General features: G+C 40.5%; 1 protein-coding gene across 2 annotated transcripts in view; it reads right to left on the bottom strand.

Annotated features, from left to right (window-relative positions):
- The window catches only part of btr01 (bloodthirsty-related gene family, member 1), a 46138-nt gene extending 30360 nt beyond the window's left edge, over window positions 1-15778 (bottom strand). Inside the window, exon 1 of one of the 2 annotated variants that reach the window (XM_034188621.1) lies at window positions 15689-15778. The gene's annotated coding sequence lies outside the window, so the exon portion shown is untranslated. Of the gene's footprint in view, window positions 1-15629 lie in introns of both variants that reach the window. The other variant, XM_034188620.1, reaches the window with a different exon arrangement.
- Window positions 15779-21031: the final 5253 nt, after the last annotated feature.

Below are 21031 nucleotides of genomic sequence, written 5' to 3'. Positions count from 1 at the left end.
AATAGATAGTCCAATAAATACAATTTATTGTGGCAAATGTGCACAACAGGTCGAATACTGCTTTTAGACAGTCAATTACAAAATACAACAGGTGACGTGTGGGCAGGCCCGAGGGTAGGAGACGCCTATCCAGAGAAGAGCCGGGGCCCACAAGGTTCTGCCGCCAACGAAGACCTGCAGTACACCGAAGCCATCAAGTCCTGAGTCCCCAGGTGGCCTCTACTTCAGCTGTCAGATCCGGTACTGCTGGCAGGAACAAAAACAGGTTAATGGTGGGTGTGTGGACACCCAGTAAGCAGTCAGCAACTCACAATGTTTATCCACTTGGAGGGAACACCTCCACCTCCAACTCTGGAACCAGTTAACGGCAGAGCCTGAACTACTACTTAACGTAAGTGGAATGAGGAGTGAAGATCGTCACTCCCCCACCGTCCACAAACCCAGCTCCAGCTGTAAGTAGCGTTCCAGGTACTCCTGCAAAAAGTTCAGAACAAACAAGGTATGTGCGTTCGGCACAAAAACAACGGCTGAGAGAATTACCTGAGTGGTAAACTGATATCTCGGCAGAGATGTGGTGTCTCCTCCAGGCTTTTATGGTGGAGTGATGATGATTACTGACAGCTGGTAGTCCTGGCTCCTGGGTGGTGACTGCGCCCTCTGGTGCCTGAAACCCGACTACAGGCAGGGCGCCCTCTGGCGTTGGCCAGCAGTACCTCCTCTTTGGGCGGCCCACATAACAGGGAGACCGCGTAAGAACCAACCTAATCACGCGGCAAAAACGCGATGATGTCACCAAAAGTGATTTAATACAGTAGTTTGTGATACTGTGATGAAACAGTACGCTTGTGGTGGTGTCACGAAAATATTTTATGATGGTATTTTGAAATTTGGGGTGACAGGTTGGGGGTTACAAAAAATAGTGACTGAAAGTTGACCGCATCCCGAAAAAGTAACCCATTTTGTGACGGTATCACAAAAATAAATAAATAAATAAATTAAAAAGGTGACACTGCACTGTGTGAACACCAGGAGGTGCACTTGTTTCTCCATGTAGAACTGGATTTACTCAAGGAAGGGAATCCAGTGTAAAGCTTGTGCCAAATCCCAGTGCGGGTCTGTACTGGATATGCTGTGATGACCAGTGTTGCCACAGTTACTTTGAAAACTTACTTTATTAGTTACTTTATACAGTTACTTCATTAGCAGCTTTATACAGTTAATTTATTAGCAGCTTCTGACAACTTGTAACTAGTAATCTAACTTGATTACTCTTAATTACTTTTACACTTAAGATTGAGTAATCAGCAAAGTAACTAGCAGTGATTTTTCTGAGTACTCAGTCTTAAAAATAACTAAGTTAGATTGCTAGTTACTTTATTAGTTACATTCAGCAGCTGCAGACAAGTTGTCTGCAGATGCTAATAAAGTAACTGTATAAAGTACCTGCAAAATGTAACTGTAAAAAGAAAATAATAAAGTAACTTTTCAAAGTAACTACACTAGTGATGACCCTATGGGCCGATTAGCTACAACTGAGGGTGACAGTTTTTGTTGCTAGGATACAATGTTATTGTACACTATGTTTGTTGAATGATCATAAAGGACGGTAAAACCAGATACCGTCACTATAAACCTTTCTTCCATGCCTGACGGCTTGACGGACCCAAAGTTCAGCTGATTTGTTTCTGTAAAACGAGTATCACTGTGACACTCCTGCCTTGCTAATTAGTATGCTAACAACACCGTCTGATGTCTTTTAAATCACTTCAGAGGTATAATGCAATTTCATAGACAGCATTTTTAGATTTAGAAGGGTTTTATTTCCCTCTTTTTATATATATATATATATATATATATATATATATATATATATATATATATATATATATATATATAAAAACAGGAAACAGATTCATACAGAAAAGCAAATGTTGTGGAACATATTCCGTCATAATGGATTATTTTGGTTTGGCAGAGCAACCAACATACATCACAGTGACATCACACTGGCTACACTCGACTTGTCAGGTGCCTTGTCACATCACTCAGTATTTGCATACAATAGACTTGTCTTTTTTTTTTGTCCCAGACACTGTAAAACGCTTAATCTGATTGGAAACCAATGGCAAGTTGATGCTTTGCCTCTGTCGTTTGTAGCTACTGTGATCAAGAGATGAGAAACTGGCGGCAGCCGAAAGCAAAGAAACAAACAAAAAAGAAAGAAAGATGTTAGCCTTTGTTGTTTTTGAGATGTTGTCTACACAAGTTGGCTGAGATGGACTAATTCTCTCACTCCCACACTCTTCTACATTTTTGCTGTTCTCACACTTATAGTCACCAGCACAGGGGAAAGCTGGATAGATGCAAACTATGTAAAAGTGGTTTAAAAAGGAATACTTTGCACCATCTGTCATGCTTAGTTATCATGTTACGGGGTAACATATGTCATGGAATCCAATGGACGCTGACCTTGGTATCAAGCATTCAACACAGTCAAAACTATTCCATTCATTAATCCTATTAGCTCAACCAAAAATTTGCACCACATTTTATCCCCCTCTGGCCGAAGGCCCCAAAAGGGGATTATGTCCTGTCCCTAAAAGGGTGTCAGCATTCTGAAATCAACTTCTCTCATACTTATGGAGGAATTTCGTGAAACTTGGTACAAGTCCTTGTTATAGGTTGGTATGTAGGGTTAGGGTAGGTTCGAGTTGGGCCCATTTTACCAGAGTCATGGCCCTGGATAACAACTCTGAACTCTCTCAGTTTCATAAGTGAGTGTCTGCATTCTGAAATCAACTCCTCTCACATTTTGTAGTAGAATTTTGGGAAACTTGGTACAATTCTTTGTTATAGGTTGGAAATACGTATATTGTAATATTGTACAAGACTGACACATTTTGGCAGAGTTATGGCCCTTGATTAACAAACCTAGAAACTGCCAGTTCATTCAGTCGTAACATTCAGTCATAGATCGTCCAAACTATACCATTTTGGAATCTTTATGATCAGACAAAAAATATGGTATACCTTTCAATATGATTGGAACATTTTTCAATTTTGATCCACATATAATTTGTCATTGAGCCCTGTAGGTCATTAGAGGTCAGCTCCAGGATGTCACAACATCTGAAAATAAACAGTTAATTTCGAATATGTGTGCCAAATTTGGTGCTTTTATGACCAAATTAATAGGTTAGCTATGCCACCTCACTACTAGGGTTTGCAGTAAGTTCAATAAAAATATGATTATCAATAAGTGATACAATTATTTAAGAAATTATATGACAGCAAATTCTCTGCAAAGCATTCAATAAAATATTTGCAGAGGAAATGCTTTGCACACAGGCAAAGCAATATTCTGATGACTGCAAATCTGCAAGAACATACAGTGTACCCATGTTTAAGATAGTTGAAGGTTTCTTTATACTTTAGTAGTGTTTACATGTTTGGTTCACTGCAGAGAATCTGGAGGGTATCTTATTTATTTCATATGTGTGAATAAACAGTACTCCATCTCCAGCCTTTGCATGTTCATTTACCTCTGAGTCCTGAAACAGTCATATTATAACATTAAAGCAGGTTATGTGTGAAGACTGATGTTGAAATGTGTTGACAGTCTTGTTTGCTTATGTCATAAAGTGGTCACATTCTACCTTGTCAAGAACACATCAAGAAAACTCCTAATTTGCTAAATAAATAAATAAAAATTGTGAAAGTCTGACGTATGTATGACTGCACAGTAGGAAACTGTAGATGCGGACACACTCACTGGCCACTTTATTAGGTACACCTGTACTATTGCTTAACACAAATAATAGCGAACCAGCAAATCACATCTCAGCAACTCAATGCATTTAGTCATCTAGCCGCAGTGAAGATGACTTGCTGAAGTTCAAACCAAGCATCAGAATGGTGAAAAAAGGGGATTGAAATGACTTTGAAGGTGACATGGTTGTTGGTGCCACATGGGCTGGTCTGAGTATTTCAGAAACTGTTGATCTACTGGAAATTTCACACAGAACCATCTCGAGGCTTTACAGAGAATGGGCTGAAAGAGAGAATATCCAGTGAGTGATAGCTGTATGACTGAAAATGCCTTGTTAATGTCAGAGGTCAGAGGAGAATGGGCAGACTGGTTGAATGGCCATGATGCCATCATGTCAATATGGAACAACATCTCTAAGAAATGTTTCCAACACCTTAGTGAATCTATCCCACAAAGAATTAAGGCAGTTCTGAAGGCAAAATGGGGGTCCACCCCAGTACTAACAAGGTGTATAAGTGGCCAATGAGTGCATACTAAATTGTAGTAACTGCCAAGAACATTGTCCGGTTAATACAAACTTATCTTTACCAACATAAACATGCAAATTGTCCTAATTACGGTAAAGCATCCTTGGGCTTGTGCTCAGTTTTCTGTTCTTCCTAATGACTTTTTAGCTACAAGCTCATGTACAGCTGCAGTAGAGGAAGTGCCAGTTTCCCCATCGGTGATCCTGCAGGTTAAAGATGTATCTGCTGCATGTGGTTAATACCTTCTGCGTACTGATTATAGCTGGATTACAGCACACGCTGCTGGCCAAAGGCATTTCCTGTGAGATTTGGAAACATGCATGAATAGTCTTGAAGCTACATCCTCCAATCGTGTGTCGATTAATATCGTTTCAATAATCAGACCCAATTTGAGAGAGGCCTCAGCTGCACGTTGTCACAACACTAGACTTCACCCTCATGTGATTTCAAACTGTGGACATGTCTTTACAGAGACAGAGGAGCCAATCCCAATGTGCTTGGAAATAAAGCTAACATGCATGTTTTTTATAATTGGTGCGAGAATTTGCGGGTGGACAAAACCCACACAGACAGACAATACAAATGTCACACAAAAATTAAGCAGACTTGAGTTTAACCCAGTCATCAACCTTCTTGCTGTGAAGCAAGAACATCCACATTGCCCTTAAAATAAATATAAAGCTAACTGAATCGAAAACTAACTGTAAAGCTAACTGAATCTATAATTACAGAATAAAAAGAACCTGCAATGAAGTCAACATAAAACTAAACATGAATTTAAACTCAAAATAAGTGCATTATAAATGAATATAAAGGTAACAGAACATAAAGCTATGTCAGTATATAGCTAACTGACAATAAAGCTAACTAAAAGTAAAATATAATTGTGTTAGATATATATAATTTTATTATTTTGTATTCTTTGCTATTTGTTTTGGTATTACGTAATTACTTTACTTAAAGGTTATCCTTAGGTTAGGTTATTGTTAAACTGTTATTTGCCTAAACGTGCATGTTGAACTGGGCAGAATCGGTTTTACCACTTAGAACAAAAAGATTCAAATTAAATTATAAAATAAATGATAAATTATAATATGTCCCATTATTGTGCAGGTTATAGGTGGGGCTGGACGTCCCTTGAATGCCCACGGGGACCAATAAGGGAAGGATCTTGCAAAATAACGTCCGCCTTTGTGACGCCTATGTTGCATTTTATAAAAACTACTTTAGTTTTTTTTGTTTGGAGTTCTGAATGGATGGATCTCTTGCAAGAGAGAAGTTCTTCTGAATCCAGGCCTGTTTTTCACCGTGACTTTGAATAAATTTAAATTGAGAAATTGTTTGACTTTGTAGTTTATAAGGGACAGTATTACAATGAGAACTGGGTGAAATTAAGAAATATGAATGTTAAATTCTCAATGTTTCAAGCTAAAGATGTGTAAAAGTTTTAAAAGAATATATTAGGGGAGGTGATGGTCTAGCGATTAAGCGTTGAGCTTGACACCAGAGGAACCTCGGTTCAAACCCCAGCCTGACCAAAATCACCAAGAGCCCTTGGGCAAGGTCCTTAATCCCCTAGTTGCTCCCGGTGTGTAGTGAGCACCTTGCATGGCAGCTCCCTGACATTGGTGTGTGAGTGTGTTTGTGTGAATGGATGAATGTGAGGCATCATTGTAAAGGGCTTTGAGCAGAGGGAAAAGTGCTACATAAATGTAGTCAATTTATCATTAACAATTGCCAAATGAAAAAAAAATCCACTCTGAAGATAAATTTACACAAAGCTAAAATAATTAACTATCAATCAATCAATCAACTTTTTTCTTGTATAGCGCCAAATCACAACAAACAGTTGCCCCAAGGCGCTCCACATTGCAAGGCAAGGCCATACAATAATTATGAAACACAGTCTACGTCTAAAGCAACATAACCAAGGGATGGTCCAGGGTCACCCGATCCAGCCCTAACTATAAGCCTTAGCGAAAAGGAAAGTTTTAAGCCTAATCTTAAAAGTAGAGAGGGTATCTGTCTCCCTGATCTGAATTGGGAGCTGGTTCCACAGGAGAGGAGCCTGAAAGCTGAAGGCTCTGCCTCCCATTCTACTCTTACAAACCCTAGGAACTACAAGTAAGCCTGCAGTCTGAGAGCGAAGCGCTCTAATGGGGTAATATGGTACTACGAGGTCCCTAAGATAAGATGGGACCAGATTATTCAAAACCTTATAAGTAAGAAGAAGAATTTTAAATTCTATTCTAGCATTAACAGGAAGCCAATGAAGGGAGGCCAACACGGGTGAGATATGCTCTCTCCTGCTAGTCCCCGTCAGTACTCTAGCTGCAGCATTCTGAACCAACTGAAGGCTTTTTAGGGAACTTTTAGGACAACCTGATAATAATGAATTACAATAGTCCAGCCTAGAGGAAACAAATGCATGAATTAGTTTTTCAGCATCACTCTGAGACAAGACCTTTCTGATTTTAGAGATATTGCGTAAATGCAAAAAGGCAGTCCTACATATTTGTTTAATATGCGCTTTGAATGACATATCCTGATCAAAAATAACTCCAAGATTTCTCACAGTATTACTAGAGATCAGGGAAATGCCATCCAGAGTAACGATCTGGTTAGACACCATGCTTCTAAGATTTGTGGGGCCAAGTACAATAACTTCAGTTTTATCTGAGTTTAAAAGCAGGAAATTAGAGGTCATCCATGTCTTTATGTCTGTAAGACAATCCTGCAGTTTAGCTAATTGGTGCGTATCCTCTGGCTTCATGGATAGATAAAGCTGGGTATCATCTGCGTAACAATGAAAATTTAAGCAATACCGTCTAATAATACTGCCCAAGGGAAGCATGTATAAAGTGAATAAAATTGGTCCTAGCACAGAACCTTGTGGAACTCCATAATTAACTTTAGTCTGTGAAGAAGATTCCCCATTTACATGAACAAACTGTAATCTATTAGACAAATATGATTCAAACCACCGCAGCGCAATGCCTTTAATACCTATGACATGCTCTAATCTCTGTAATAAAATTTTATGGTCAACAGTATCAAAAGCAGCACTGAGGTCCAACAGAACAAGCACAGAGATAAGTCCACTGTCCGAAGCCATAAGAAGATCATTTGTAACCTTCACTAATGCTGTTTCTGTACTATGATGAATTCTAAAACCTGACTGAAACTCTTCAAATAGACCATTCCTCTGCAGGTGATCAGTTAGCTGTTTTACAACTACCCTCTCAAGAATCTTTGAGAGAAAAGGAAGGTTGGAGATTGGCCTATAATTAGCTAAGATAGCTGGGTCAAGTGATGGCTTTTTAAGTAATGGTTTAATTACTGCCACCTTAAAGGCCTGTGGTACATAACCAACTAACAAAGATAGATTGATCATATTTAAGATTGAAGCATTAAATAATGGTAGGACTTCCTTGAGCAGCCTGGCAGGAATGGGGTCTAATAAGCATGTTGATGGTTTGGATGAAGTAACTAATGAAAATAACTCAGAACAATCGGAGAGAAAGAGTCTAACCAAATACCGGCATCACTGAAAGCAGCCAAAGATAACGATACATCTTTGGGATGGTTATGAGTAATTTTTTCTCTAATAGTCAAAATTTTGTTAGCAAAGAAAGTCATGAAGTCATTACTAGTTAAAGTTAATGGAATACTCAGCTCAATAGAGCTCTGACTCTTTGTCAGCCTGGCTACAGTGCTGAAAAGAAACCTGGGGTTGTTCTTATTTTCTTCAATTAGTGATGAGTAGAAAGATGTCCTAGCTTCACGAAGGGCTTTCTTATAGAGCAACAAACTCTTTTTCCAGGCTAAGTGAAGATCTTCTAAATTAGTGAGACGCCATTTCCTCTCCAACTTACGGGTTATCTGCTTTAAGCTACGAGTTTGTGAGTTATACCACGGAGTCAGACACTTCTGATTTAAAGCTCTCTTTTTCAGAGGAGCTACAGCATCCAAAGTTGTCTTCAATGAGGATGTAAAACTATTGACAAGATACTCTAACTCCCTTACAGAGTTTAGGTAGCTACTCTGCTCTGTGTTGGTATATGACATTAGAGAACATAAAGAAGGAATCATATCCTTAAACCTAGTTACAGCGCTTTCTGAAAGACTTCTAGTGTAATGAAACTTATTCCCCACTGCAGGGTAGTCCATCAGGGTAAATGTAAATGTTATTAAAAAATGATCAGACAAAAGGGAGTTTTCAGGGAATACTGTTAAGTCTTCTATTTCCATACCATAAGTCAGAACAAGATCTAAAATATGATTAAAGTGGTGGGTGGACTCATTTACTTTTTGAGCAAAGCCGATAGAGTCTAATAATAGATTAAATGCAGTGTTGAGGCTGTCATTCTCAGCATCTGTGTGGATGTTAAAATCGCCCACTATAATTATCTTATCTGAGCTAAGCACTAAGTCAGACAAAAGGTCTGAAAATTCACAGAGAAACTCACAGTAACGACCAGGTGGACGATAGATAATAACAAATAAAACTGGTTTTTGGGACTTCCAATTTGGATGGACAAGACTAAGAGACAAGCTTTCAAATGAATTAAAGCTCTGTCTAGGTTTTTGATTAATTAATAAGCTGGAATGGAAGATTGCTGCTAATCCTCCGCCCCGGCCCGTGCTACGAGCATTCTGACAGTTAGTGTGACTCGGGGGTGTTGACTCATTTAAACTAACATATTCATCCTGCTGTAACCAAGTTTCTGTTAGGCAGAATAAATCAATACGTTGATCAATTATTATATCATTTACCAACAGGGACTTAGAAGAAAGAGACCTAATGTTTAATAGACCACATTTAACTGTTTTAGTCTGTGGTGCAATTGAAGGTGCTATATTATTTTTTCTTTTTGAATTTTTATGCTTAAATAGATTTTTGCTAGTTATTGGTGGTCTGGGAGCAGGCACCGTCTCTACGGGGATGGGGTAATAGGGGGATGGCAGGGGGAGAGAAGCTGCAGAGAGGTGTATAAGACCACAGCTCTGCCTCCTGGTCCCAACGCTAGACAGTCACAGTTTGGAGGATCCCAAAAAATTGGCCAGATTTCTAGAAATGAGAGCTGCTCCCTCTAAGTGGGATGGATGCCGTCTCTCCTAACAAGACCAGGTTTTCCCCAGAAGCTTTGCCAATTATCAATGAAGCCCACCTCATTTTTTGGACACCACTCAGACAGCCAGCAATTCAAGGAGAACATGCGGCTAAACATGTCACTCCCGGTCTGATTGGGGAGGGGCCCAGAGAAAACAACAGAGTCCGACATTGTTTTTGCAAAGTTACACACCGATTCAATGTTAATTTTAGTGACCTCCGATTGGCGTAACCGAGTGTCATTACTGCCGACGTGAATTACAATCTTACCAAATTTACGCTTAGCCTTAGCCAGCAATTTCAAATGTCCTTCGATGTCGCCTGCTCTGGCCCCCGGAAGACAATTGACAATGGTTGCTGGTGTCGCTAACTTCACATTTCTCAAAACAGAGTCGCCAATAACCAGAGTTTGATCCTCGGCGAGTGTATCGTCGAGTGGGGAAAAACGGTTAGAGATGTGAACGGGTTGACGGTGTACACGGGACTTCTGTTTAGGGCTACGCTTCCTCCTCACAGTCACCCAGTCAGCCTGCCTTCCCGACTGCACGGGGTCTGCCAGGGGGAACTAACGGCGGCTAAGCTACCTTGGTCCGCACCGACTACAGGGGCCTGGCTAGCTGTAGAATTTTCCACGGTGCGGAGCCGAGCCTCCAATTCGCCCAGCCTGGCCTCCAAAGCTACGAATAAGCTGCACTTATTACATGTACCGTTACTGCTAAAAGAGGCCGAGGAATAACTAAACATTTCACACCCAGAGCAGAAAAGTACGGGAGAGACAGGAGAAGCCGCCATGCTAAAACGGCTAAGAGCTAGTAGCTACGCTAAGCTAGCGGATTCCCAAACAGGGAATCCGACACTAGACAGGCTGTGGAGCAGCACAGGTAACGCACGACAACAGTGCTAAAATAAAATAAAAATCCACTAGACAGGCTGTGGAGCAGCACAGGTAACGCACAACAACAGTGCTAAAAAATAAAATAAAATAAAAATAAAAATCCACTGGACAGGCTGTGGAGCAGCACAGGCAACGCACGACAACAGTGCTAAAACAAAATAAAAATCCACTAGACAGGCTGTGGAGCAGCACAGGTAACGCACGACAACAGTGCTAAAATAAAATAAAATAAAAAATAAAAATCCACTAGACAGGCTGTGGAGCAGCACAGGTAACGCACAACAACAGTGCTAAAAAATAAAATAAAAATAAAAATCCACTGGACAGGCTGTGGAGCAGCACAGGTAACGCACAACAACAGTGCTAAAAAATAAAATAAAAATAAAAATCCACTGGACAGGCTGTGGAGCAGCACAGGCAACGCACGACAACAGTGCTAAAACAAAATAAAAATCCACTAGACAGGCTGTGGAGCAGCACAGGTAACGCACGACAACAGTGCTAAAACAAAATAGAAATCCACTAGACAGGCTGTGGAGCAGCACAGGTAACGCACAACAACAGTGCTAAAACAAAATAAAAATCCACTAGACAGGCTGTGGAGCAGCACAGGTAACGCACAACAACAGTGCTAAAACAAAATAAAAATCCACTAGACAGGCTGTGGAGCAGCACAGGTAACGCACAACAACAGTGCTAAAACAAAATAAAAATCCACTAGACAGGCTGTGGAGCAGCACAGGTAACGCACGACAACAGTGCTAAAACAAAATAAAAATCCACTAGACAGGCTGTGGAGCAGCACAGGTAACGCACAACAACAGTGCTAAAACAAAATAAAAATCCACTGGACAGGCTGTGGAGCAGCACAGGTAACGCACAACAACAGTGCTAAAAAATAAAATAAAATTAAAATAAAAATCCACTGGACAGGCTGTGGAGCAGCACAGGCAACGCACGACAACAGTGCTAAAACAAAATAAAAATCCACTAGACAGGCTGTGGAGCAGCACAGGTAACGCACGACAACAGCGCTAAATAAAAATCCACTGGACAGGCTGTGGAGCAGCACAGGTAACGCACGACAACAGCGCCCAAAAAAATAAAATAAAAATCAAAATCCACTGGACAGGCTGTGGAGCAGCACAGGTAATGCACGACAACAGTGGTAAAAAATAAAATAAAAATCCACTGGACAGGCTGTGGAGCAGCACAGGTAACGCACGACAACAGTGCTAAAAAATAAAATAAAAATCCACTGGACAGGCTGTGGAGCAGCACAGGTAACGCACGACAACAGTGCCAAAAAAAATAAAATCAAAATCAAAATCCACTGGACAGGCTGTGGAGCAGCACAGGCAGCGCACGACAACAGTGCTAAAACAAAATAAAAATCCACTAGACAGGCTGTGGAGCAGCACAGGTAACGCACGACAACAGTGCTAAAACAAAATAAAAATCCACTAGACAGGCTGTGGAGCAGCACAGGTAACGCACGACAACAGTGCTAAAATAAAATAAAAATCCACTAGACAGGCTGTGGAGCAGCACAGGTAACGCACAACAACAGTGCTAAAAAATAAAATAAAAATAAAAATCCACTGGACAGGCTGTGGAGCAGCACAGGTAACGCACAACAGTGCTAAAAAATAAAATAAAATAAAAATAAAAATCCACTGGACAGGCTGTGGAGCAGCACAGGCAACGCACGACAACAGTGCTAAAACAAAATAAAAATCCACTAGACAGGCTGTGGAGCAGCACAGGTAACGCACGACAACAGTGCTAAAACAAAATAGAAATCCACTAGACAGGCTGTGGAGCAGCACAGGTAACGCACAACAACAGTGCTAAAACAAAATAAAAATCCACTAGACAGGCTGTGGAGCAGCACAGGTAACGCACAACAACAGTGCTAAAACAAAATAAAAATCCACTAGACAGGCTGTGGAGCAGCACAGGTAACGCACGACAACAGTGCTAAAACAAAATAAAAATCCACTGGACAGGCTGTGGAGCAGCACAGGTAACGCACAACAACAGTGCTAAAACAAAATAAAAATCCACTGGACAGGCTGTGGAGCAGCACAGGTAACGCACAACAACAGTGCTAAAAAATAAAATAAAATAAAAATCCACTGGACAGGCTGTGGAGCAGCACAGGCAACGCACGACAACAGTGCTAAAACAAAATAAAAATCCACTAGACAGGCTGTGGAGCAGCACAGGTAACGCACGACAACAGCGCTAAATAAAAATCCACTGGACAGGCTGTGGAGCAGCACAGGTAACGCACGACAACAGCGCCCAAAAAAATAAAATCAAAATCAAAATCCACTGGACAGGCTGTGGAGCAGCACAGGTAACGCACGACAACAGTGGTAAAAAATAAAATAAAAATCCACTGGACAGGCTGTGGAGCAGCACAGGTAACGCACGACAACAGTGCTAAAATAAATAAATAAATAAATAAATAAAAAAAAAAAAATAAAAAAAATAAAATAAAATAAAATAATAAAATAAAAATCCACTGGACAGGCTGCGGAGCAGCACAGGTAACACACGACAACAGTGGTAAAAAATAAAATAAAAATCCACTAGACAGGCTGTGGAGCAGCACAGGTAACACACGACAACAGTGCCAAAAAACAAAACAAAAATCCACTGAACAGGCTGTGGAGCAGCACAGGTAACACACGACAACAGTGGTAAAAAATAAAATAAAAATCCACTGGACAGGCTGTGGAACAGCACAGGTAACGCACGACAACAGTGCTAAAAAATAAAATAAAAATCCACTGAACAGGCTGTGGAGCAGCACAGGTAACACACGACAACAGTGCTAAAAAATAAAATAAAAATCCACTGGACAGGCTGTGGAGCAGCACAGGTAACGCACGACAACAGTGCTAAAATAAAATAAAAATCCACTAGGCAGGCTGTGGAGCAGCACGACAACAGTGCTAAAAAATAAAATCAAAATCCACTGGACAGGCTGTGGAGCAGCACAGGTAACACACGACAACAGTGGTAAAAAATAAAATAAAAATCCACTGGACAGGCTGTGGAACAGCACAGGTAACGCACGACAACAGTGCTAAAAAATAAAATAAAAATCCACTGAACAGGCTGTGGAGCAGCACAGGTAACACACGACAACAGCGCCAAAAAATAAAATAAAAATCCACTGAACAGGCTGTGGAGCAGCACAGGCAACGCACGACAACAGCGCCAAAAAATAAAATAAAAATCCACTGAACAGGCTGTGGAGCAGCACAGGTAACGCACGACAACAGTGCTAAAAAATAAAATAAAAATCCACTGGACAGGCTGTGGAGCAGCACAGGTAACGCACGACAACAGTGCTAAAATAAAATAAAAATCCACTGGACAGGCTGTGGAGCAGCACAGGTAACGCACGACAACAGTGCTAAAAAATAAAATAAAAATCCACTGGACAGGCTGTGGAGCAGCACAGGTAACGCACGACAACAGTGCTAAAAAATAAAATAAAAATCCACTGAACAGGCTGTGGAGCAGCACAGGTAACGCACGACAACAGTGCTAAAAAATAAAATAAAAATCCACTGGACAGGCTGTGGAGCAGCACAGGTAACGCACGACAACAGTGCTAAAAAATAAAATAAAAATCCACTGAACAGGCTGTGGAGCAGCACAGGTAACGCACGACAACAGTGCTAAAATAAAATAAAAATCCACTAGGCAGGCTGTGGAGCAGCACGACAACAGTGCTAAAAAATAAAATAAAAATAAAAACGAAAGCGTTAGCAAGCTAGTTAGCTTGCCAACGCTGATGAAGGTTAGCTGATAAAAGAGCTCCGTCGCGATGCTTCGACCGTTAGAGGTCTTCTTTAGGCGTTGGAGCACGGTGAAAAAGTAAAAAAAAGTAAAAAAGTCTTGAAAAAGACTGTTAATTCAAAGAACTCAAACAGCTCAGTTCAAACAGCTAACAGATACAACTAGAGGGCAATGTAAATATAACTGAATATATTAATTGAACATAAATCTGAATAATATAAGCAAAGAAAAAGGTAATACAGTTACAGAATATGAAACTAATACAAAGCTAACAGGCTAGCATCTAACTGAATAGAATGACAAATTAACTTAAAACTGAATCTAATGTTAAATGAACATTAACTGAATTTAAAAATGCTCTATAAAAATTAATTGGAATTTAGAAATTCCACAGACAAGAGTGATGAAAAACTACCTGTCAAATCACCTAAATACAAAAGTTAAATTCTTCACTGAGCATGTCACTTTTTTCCTTCTTAAATAAAATAATAATAATAATAATAAAAAAAAAATCTAAGGTAGGCCTGTATTAGCACCACAACTTGCTCAACTCAGTCTGTAGAACAATCTCAGACTTACTGATGGTGTCAGGACATGATCTTTGCCCTGTTGATTGGCAGATGTGACCCAGAAGATCCTCAGACTTGGAGAATTTTTTCTCTTCAACTCTACTCAACTCGTGAACATGGTGTTACAATCACCACATCTATTGATTTGGAATAACAGCAATTCCAGAATTTGGGAATTCAGCTCAGGTTAGGTCCTGGAGCATGCGCTGATACCGCCCACCACTGCGTCACCATTGGTGCTGGATGGGAACCACCCAGGCAGACAGCCAGCCCATCTCCACCTCTTGAAAGTAGTCATCCACCTCTCAAAGCCAGGTGAAATATGGGTGTCCCCTTGGCTTCCTCCAGCCATTGGGGTCCTCAACACTCAGGAACCTATGTGCTGGATCACACCGAAAGAAATGCGCCATATGATCAAAATGATGTTCCCTCACCATGCAATTGATGCTCCTCTTCTTCGTCTACCCAAATAAGTGTTTGATACAGTGTTATTCTGGCTGTACCGAGGATCCTCTTAAGAGACCTAGTTCCAAAGGCATCTAGTCATTGCCTTAGATCACTAAGTGTCCAAATTTCATGACCATACACAAAGATATCAGCATTGCCAAACATCTATCCAGCAAACTCATGACTCCATAAACTCTTCCCAGGCATCTGCCGACCACCCACGCCTAAGATGGTTCATGCAGGTATGGACCTGGAACACCCTTGAGAATTAGAAATGATCAAACCCTGAAAATACTCCTCTTTTACTTTTTAATATGATAATAAAAGCTACAGGTAGCTGGACGCAAACACAGTGGACATCTGAAGGTACTCTCCCTCCATTTATAACAACCGGATATTAATATTTACATCTCTTATGCAACAGATTATTTTAATGTCCAGACAAAGGAAATTATTTCAGTTTCTATCAAAGAGTTTAAACATGTCTCACCTGTTCTGTGGACAGAAGTGATTTAAGGAGAGAATTAAGTGTACGAAGAAACAACTTACACAATCCAGTGTTCTAACGTCTAGTTATTTTCCATTTCCGATGGGTTCCTGACTTTCTTACATTCTTTTACCCTGTCCACTCCCTCCAAGAAACACCAAAACCAACCCAACCTGTTGAGTGAGTGTTGCATTGCAGATATGCCTTTAAAAACACTACATTGTTCTACATTCATTGTTGTATATTTTCAATCATTCAAAATATTCTACATTTTATTTTTTCTGCCTACCAAATGGCTTCCCTCCTTATGCCTGTTAAAACTTATTTTTTCTCAGATTTAAAGTCACACTAAAATAAACATTACTTTAGACAATCAAAGTGAACTAGTGTGTTGCCTGCGGGGATCTGGACAAATTGGTGACAGGACAAAATTCCAATGGACAAAATCCCAATGTTGTGTGGGCCGCCAGAAGAGGTACTGCTGGCCCACCACCAAAGGGCGCCCTGCCTGAAGTGCGGGCTTCAGGCACGAGAGGGCGCTGCCGCCACGGACACAGCCGGGAGTGACAGCTGTCACTCATTAATTCCTGACAGCTGTCACACATTCTTCATCATCACACTCCATAAAGACCAGACGTCATCTCCACCTCGTTGCCGAGATATCGTACTTCATTGTAGGTAATATCCTCAGCCTTTTTGTGTTTATCTGTAATCTGTACATTGTGAGTGTTTGCAGGCGTACCGGTCCCTTGTTTTGTGGAAGCTGAGTGAGTGCAGGACGGCACTCTTTTTCTCTGAGGGATCACTGCAAACACATCAGCATATTGAGTGAGAGGTGGAGGTGGCATTCCCACCGTTGTTGTTACTGGGTGTACACACACCCACACTTGACTGTCTTTGTTCTCGCCAGCAGTACCAGATCCGACAGTCGGGGACGGTGATCACCTGGGAATTCGGGACTTGGCGGCTCCAGTATTCTCTGGGTTCGGTGGCGGAGGAAATCGTGTGGTTCCGGTTCATCTCAGGACAGACATCTTCTATCCTCGAGTCTGCCCACACGTCACCTTTGTGATTTGACTGTAATTATATTCTGAGATTGTCTGTATATTCGTTGTGCACGTTTCACAACATTAAATTGTTACTTTTTGGCTCATCTATTGGCCGTTCATTTGCGCCCCCTGTTGTGGGTCCGTGTCACTACACTTTCACAACACCCAACTCCTTATTACAGAAGTGGGCAAAATCCCAGTCATGAATAAAAATAATTATAAAATATAATAGTGTTAGGGTTAGCGTACTACATTAATGCAGTTGACACCTCTAATAAACTACAGTGTCATCTCAACACACTGCTCAGGTTTTTATACCTGATAATCTGATCACTACTTTGAAAAAGGTGAAAACTCTTAAGAAGCCGGATGGGACTTTGGAATGAAACTGGGATTTTGTCCATTTTTGTAATGAGGAGTTGGGAATTTGCCATGGAATTGTACAAATTCACTGTGATGCTATACTTGCTTATTTTCACCAAAACATCTGGCACTATGTTAAATTGGTAGTCAGCATTTTTAAAGGGGTGGGTCATTTTTCATGAAAAGTGGACTTTCAAATAATATTTAGTAAGTCCTGAGGGACATGAGGCCAATCCTGCTGTTATATTCAACTTCAAGGAACAGAAATGACATTCCTGGATCAAATTGTCCCGGTGCAGACGTAACAGTCTAAAAGTAGTTAAAAAAATTATTTCTAGAAATATTACCTTTATCTCAACTGTCAAAAATGCAATCATTATTTAATGTAATCATGCTTATAGATAATGGTTTACTTATGAGTTCACTCGTTTTTCATTCAAGAAAAACAAAATACTTTCAAACACTGGCAACATTTTTTTTTTACTTTTTTTTTTAAAACAGGAAATCTGAACAAGCAAGAACATCTTGTATTTGTTAGTGTGTGTGTGTGTGTGTGTGTGTGTGTGTGTGTGTGTGTGTCTTTGAAACACCTGAGTGACAGTATGTTGCTACATGTTTTGTGCAAATGAATTTTTTTGCACTTGAAATATGTGGTGCTAGTCTCATCATCTTTGGGTTTGCAGACCTGGCACACCGGCGTGAAGTTAGACAGTAGTTCATTATTCAGAGAGTAATTCTCAATGAAGCAGTTCTGGTTGTATTATGGGCAAAAAATGTTTTTAAAATGGAAATAAACGTGCCCTGTTGAATTCTACCTTTAAAAAAAAAAAAATCAAAAATAAAACAATTATGAAAAGAACTGAGAGTTACACATCAAAAAACAACTAGAAATAAAAGAATGACAAAGACTATTTAAAAAAATAGTCAAGATGACAAGTGATTACTGTACAAATAATATTTCGAAAATTCTGATTTTCTGCGCTGAATAACTGTCCACACTGAAGCAGTAATGGCTTTAACATGGGCAAGTGCATTTTGGCGCCACCTGCCCAGATCTGTCAAGTGCCCTTGCCCCATGCCCACCAACCTCCATTTCACCCCCTCCCACCCCTCAATTTCACTGTATTTAATGATATGACAAACTATTGCCTGGAAAATGAATAACTGTCCACAATCTGAATAACTGTCCACACTGATATGGAGGACGAGACCTGTCATAAGTAGAAATAAATAAATCAAAAGATAAATTACATTAATGTATAAATAAAAGGATAAATTGATAAATAAAATGATAAATTCCTAAATCAATTTAAAAAAAGCAAAATTAAATAATTTTATCGTATTATTTATTTGTTAATTTATACATTTTGACAATCATTTATTTTGCAATTTTGAGTTTTGCAAATTATTTATTTAATTATTTATACATTTTGACAATCATTTATTTTGTTTTTTATCCATCCATTTTCTTCCGCTTTATCCGAAGTCGGGTCGCGGGGGCAGCAGCTCAAGCAAAGCCGCCCAGACCTCCCGATCCACACACACCTCCTCCAGCTCCTCCGGGGGAACCCAAAGGCGTTCCCAAGCCAGCCGAGAGATGTAGTCCCTCCAGCGTGTCCTGGGTCTTCCCCGGGGCCTCCTCCTTTTACACTTTTTGAAATTTATTTCATTAATATTTTATACTTTTTGAAATTTATTTATTTTGTCTTTTCACTGCCTGTCATGTTGTGATTTTGTCTTTTTGCTGTCATAAGTAGAAATAAATAAATCAAATGATTAATTACATTAACATATAAAATGATAAATAAAATGAAAAATGCTTAAATAAATATAGACTGTAAAAGTAGATATTTAAATTGCTGTTCTGTATCCTGCCTTGCTGTGTTAGTGAAACCTACTTGTTTTTGGACGATGTCCCTGCCTTCTCCTTCCAGTTTTGTCTGCTTGGTTGATTGATCACCAGTGTACCGAACCTTTGCTCGTTTTTTCAGGTAAAGCCATTTTACTCTTAAGCCTGCAGTGTGTCTTGCATTTGTGTCCAGTTCTGTTTGTGCCCCACTTCAGCCCATGCTTGATAATATTTTGCAATTATCTTGCTCCAGTTAAAAGTTCTGTAGTCCTGTGCTATCTGTACAAACAACATGAAGATTCAAGATTCAAGAGTTTTATTGTCATATGTACAGCAGAAACAGGCAGTTACACTATACAATGAAATTCTTACTTTGCTATTCCTCCATTCACCAATATAATCTTAAAAAGAAAGAGAGAGAGAGAGAGGAAAAGGCGAAATGTTTAAATAAAAAAAAACACTTAAGTAATTGTGCAAATATGTGGAGCAGCGATTCAGAGAGTGCAAATCACGAGTAATGGAAGTGGACAGTAGTATTCAGAACAAATATAAATAAACCTATGTAAACAGTATTTTAATAGCAGCAGTACGGTGTATTTAAGGTGCAATCTAGTGTAAACAGGCAAAAATTAAAGAACAGTTCAGGGTGGGAGGGGAGAGGAGGTAGTGTATGATGTGTTTATAAGCCTGATGGCCTGTGAATAAAAACTGTTTGTTAGTCTTGTGGTCCTGGACTTCACACTCCTGTAACGTCTGCCTGAAGGTAGGAGTGTAAAGAGGTTGTGCTGGGGGTGAGTGCTGTCCTTGATTATATTCTGGGCCCTCCTGATGACTCTGGTGTGATAAATGTCCTGTAGTGAGGGAAAGGCTGCTCCTGAGATGGATTGAGCAGTCTTGATCACACGCTGGAGAGCCTTTCTGTCCTGAGCAGTGCAGTTTCCATACCAGACTGTGATGGCGCTGGTGAGAACACTCTCAGTTAGAAGGTAGAAGGTGCTGAGAATTTTGGCTGGCATGCCAAATTTCCTTAGTCTTCTCAGAAAGTATAATTGTTGCTGGGACTTCCTAATGATGGTCTGTGTGTTGTGAGACCAGGTGAGATCCTCACTGATATGGATGCCAAGGAATTTAAAAGTTCTCACCCTCTCCACCTCCGTTTCACCTATATACAGGGGTGTGTGCAGCACCTGCTTCTTCCTCGGATCAACAATCATTTCTTTGGTCTTGTCTGCATTTAATAAAAGATTGTTGTCATGACACCAGGCCACAAGCTCAGCCACCTCCCTCCTGTATGCTGTCTCTTCCCCGCCAGTGATCAGACCAATGACTGTAGTATCGTCAGCAAACTTGATGATACTGGTGTTATTCTGAGAGGTCACACAGTCGTGTGTGAAGAGTGTGTACAGGAGGGGACTCAGCACACAGCCCTGGGGGACCCCAGTGTTCACTGTTCTTGTGCTGGATGTATGACTGCCGATTCTGACTGACTGGGGTCTATTCGTAAGGAAGTTCAACACCCAGTTGCAAATGGCAGGTGTCAGTCCAAGGACGAGGAGCTTCTCTATAAGTTTGTATGGTATGACAGTGTTGAATGCTGAGCTATAGTCGATAAACAGCATTCTGACATACGTATCCTTTCCCTCCAGGTGAGTGAGGGCTGTGTGAAGGGCAGTATTGACTGCGTCATCTGTGGAGCGGTTCCGACGGTATGCAAACTGAAGAGGATCTATGGTATTAGGAATGGTCTCCTTTGATATGAGTCATGACTATCCTCTCAAAGCACTTCATCACAATTGGAGTGAGTGCCACAGGGCGATAGTCATTTAGGCAGGTCACAGCACTTTTCTTTGGAATGGGCACGATGGTGGTACTCTTGAAACATGATGGCACAAAAGCTTGTGCAAGTGACAGGTTGAATATATCCACAAACACATCAGTCAGTTCTGATGAGCAGACACTGAGTGCACGCCCTGGGATGTTATCTGGACCAGCTGCTCTCCGTGGGTTTATTCTCCTCAAGTTCCTGCGCACATCTGCTGGTGTGACAATGAGCGGTGCGTTCTGTGTACGCTCCTTGGCCACCACCTCTTCCAGTTGATCATGGTTGAGGGCTTCAAAGTGAGCATAGAACTCATTCAACTCAT

Source organism: Thalassophryne amazonica, chromosome 15 (assembly GCF_902500255.1).
Source record: "Thalassophryne amazonica chromosome 15, fThaAma1.1, whole genome shotgun sequence".
In the NCBI taxonomy this organism is placed as follows: Eukaryota; Metazoa; Chordata; class Actinopteri; order Batrachoidiformes; family Batrachoididae; genus Thalassophryne; species Thalassophryne amazonica.
Note: the sequence above shows the minus strand (reverse complement) of the source record. Positions and strands in the feature narration are given on the sequence as shown.